Consider the following 3,188-nt stretch of genomic DNA (forward strand, 5'->3'; position numbering starts at 1 on the left):
GGTTTCACCCCAAAACCAGGGGGTTTCTCCCCAAAACGAGCAGGTTTCTCCCCAAAATCAGGGGGTTTCACCCCAAAACCAGCGGTTTCACCCCAAAACGAGCGGGTTTCACCCCAAAACCAGGGGATTTCACCCCAAAACCAGCGGATTTCACCCCAAAACCAGCGGTTTCACCCCAAAACGAGCGGGTTTCACCCCAAAACCAGCGGTTTCACCCCAAAACCAGGTGATTTCACCCCAAAACCAGCGGTTTCACCCCAAAACCAGCGGGTTTCACCCCAAAACCAGCGGTTTCACCCCAAAACCAGCGGGTTTCACCCCAAAACGAGGGGGTTTCACCCCAAAACCAGCGGGTTTCACCCCAAAACCAGCGGTTTCACCCCAAAACGAGCAGGTTTCACCCCAAAACGAGGGGATTTCACCCCAAAACGAGCGGGTTTCACCCCAAAACGAGGGGGTTTCACCCCAAAACCAGCAGGTTTCACCCCAAAACCAGCGGTTTCACCCCAAAACCAGCAGGGAGAGGCACTCACTGATTTTCCGCTCGCGTTCCTCTGGGAAGAGGAGCAGGAAAAGGAGCAAAAAGCAGGAAAAAGAGAATTATGAAACAATTTCCACATTTCTGCCGCGGCCCCGGAGCAGGAATGGGGATTTTTCCCCCCAAAAAATTTCCTTTAAAATGAGGACTTTGCCTTGGACTAACTGAGTTTGGCGCTGGATTCACCTAAAAAAAAAAAATAAAACAGGAAAAAATTCAAAATCAGCCTCAATTCACCCGAAATCCCGGGAAATAATAAATGTGAAAAAAGCCCAAAGTGGCTCCTCCCACCCCAGAATATCCAAATTGAGGGGATTTTTATTTATCCCCCCCCTACAATCCTAAAAATTCGCTTTATTAAGGAAAAAACAGCCCCAAAACCACCTAAAAATGCAGAAAATTTAATTTTTTACAGCGTGGTTAAGGCCTGGATTTTCATTTCAAGGCCGAAATTCCCATTTTAAACACAAACTGAGGGGGAAAATTCCCATTTGAAGACCCAAACTGTTTTGTTTTAGGAGAAATTTGTCATTTTAAAGCCAAAACTTTAATTTTGAGGCCAAATCCCTCATTTTAAACCACGAGCTCCTTACCCAGGTCCGAGGTCAGTTTGCCTGAAACCAAAAATTAAAAGAAAATTCAGATTATTTGGAGTTTTTCCAGGTCTGGATCCACCCCCGGCAGGGATGGGGAAAAGGACCCAAAATCCCAAATTCTTCAGGTTGGGCCAACCCCAAAACCTCCCCGGACCCCCCAAATTAATTAGGGATGGGTGGATTAATGAGGAAAGGAAAAGGAACTCACTGATCCTCCTGTCCCGCTCCGCTGGGAAGGGGAGAGAGGGAAAGGAGTCAGGAAAAGGGGAAAAAGGGGGAAAAATGGGAAAAAAAGGGAAAAATGGGGAAAAATGGGGAAAAATGGGGAAAAAGGGAAAAAAAGGGGAAATAAAGGGAGAAATAAAGGGAGAAATAAAGGGGAAAAAAGGGGGGAAAAAGGGGAAAAAAGGGGAAATAAAGGGAGAAATAAAGGGGGGAAAAAGGGGGAAAAAAGGGGGAAAAGGGGAAAAAAGGGGGGAAAAAAGGGAAAATAAAGGGGAAAAAAGGGAGAAATAAAGGGGAAATAAAGGGGAAAATGGGGAAAAAGGGGAAAAAGGGGAAATAAAGGGGAAATAAAGGGGGAAAATGGGGAAAAATGGGAAAAAAGGGGAAATAAAGGGAGAAATAAAGGGGGAAATGGGGAAAAAGGGGAAAAAAGGGGAAAAAAGGGGAAAAAATGGGAAAAAAGGGGAAATAAAGGGGGAAATAAAGGGGGAAAAAAAGGGGGGAAAAAGGGGGGGAAAAAAGGGGGGAAATAAAGGGAGGAAAAGGGAGAAAATAAAGGGAAAAAATGGGGAAATAAAGGGGAAAAAGGGGGGAAATAAAGGGGGAAAAGGGGAAAAAATGGGGCAATAAAGGGGAAAAAAGGGAGAAATAAAGGGGAAAAATGGGGAAATAAAGGGGAAAAAAGAGTAAAATAAAGGGGGAAAAAGGGGGAAAATAAGGGGGAATAAAGGGGGAAAATAAAGGGGAAAAGGGGGAAAATAAAGGAGGAAAAGGGGAAAAATAAAAGGGAAAAAATGGGGGAATAAAGAGGGGAAAAAGGGGAAAATAAAGGGGAAAAAAGGGGGGAAATAAAGGGGAAAAGGGGGGAAATAAAGGGGAAAAAGGGAGAAAATAAAGGGGAAAAAGGGGGAAATAAAGAGGAAAAAAGGGAGAAAATAAAAGGGAAAATAAAGGGGGGAAAATAGAAAAAAATGGGGGAAATAAATGGGAAATGCAGAGGGGAATGAGGGTGGAGTCCGGGAGAAAGAGGAAAATTCTCACCCAGAGCTGCGTTTTCCCCTGGAAAAGAGCAAAAAACCCAAAAAAATCCATTTCCACCCCAAAAAAGTGAATTTGGACCCAAAAAACCTGAATTTGGACCCAAAAAAACCTGAATTTGCAGCCAAAAACCCCCGAATTTGCACCCAAAAACCCCCGAATTTGCACCCAAAAAACCCGAATTTGCACCCCAAAAAAATCCGAATTTGCACCCAAAAAACCCCGAATTTGCACCCAAAAAACCCAAATTTGCACCCAAAAATCCCAAATTTGCACCCAAAAATCCCAAATTTGCACCCACCCGGCTCCATGGCGCCAGGATCCGCTCCGGGCTCCCTCACCTGGGGGAAAAAAAGCAGGAATTGGGTCAGGGAGGGGTTTTCCAGGAAAAAAGGGAATTTTGGGAATATTCCAGCCCGGGGGGGGAGGGCAGGGAAGGAGGTTTTCCCAAATCTCCCCCCCCAAAAAAATCCTAAAATAATCTTCAAATCACCAGGTGCCCCAAAATCCCCAGATCCCAAAAAAATCGCCCGAAAAAATCCTCAAATAATCTCCAAATCCCCAAAACTCCAGATCCCCAAATCCCAAAAAAATCCCTCAAAAATCCCTCAAAAAATCCCCAAATAATCCCAAAATAATCCCCAAATAATCCCAAAATAATCTCCAAATTCCTAAAGCCCCAGATCTGCAAATCCCCAAATCTCCAGATCCCCAAAACCCAAAAAAATCCCTCAAAAAATCCCCAAATAATCCCCAAATAATCCCTAAAAAATCCCCAAATAATCTCCAAA

The 3,188-nt window shown here is 44.3% G+C and overlaps 1 long non-coding RNA gene across 1 annotated transcript; it reads right to left on the bottom strand.

Moving 5' to 3' along the window:
• Nucleotides 1-533: 533 nt before the first annotated feature.
• On the bottom strand, nucleotides 534-2,741 carry LOC121353468. The gene is made up of 6 exons (XR_005955125.1): nucleotides 2,699-2,741; nucleotides 2,401-2,418; nucleotides 1,343-1,363; nucleotides 1,132-1,152; nucleotides 704-724; nucleotides 534-554 (listed from the first exon to the last, which is right to left on the bottom strand). It is a non-coding gene; the product is annotated as an uncharacterized LOC121353468 (long non-coding RNA).
• Between the last annotated feature and the right edge of the window lie 447 nt (nucleotides 2,742-3,188).

The sequence above is a fragment of the Pyrgilauda ruficollis genome, unplaced genomic scaffold, assembly GCF_017590135.1.
Source record: "Pyrgilauda ruficollis isolate IOZ18807 unplaced genomic scaffold, ASM1759013v1 scaffold2065, whole genome shotgun sequence".
Lineage (NCBI taxonomy): Eukaryota > Metazoa > Chordata > Aves > Passeriformes > Passeridae > Pyrgilauda > Pyrgilauda ruficollis.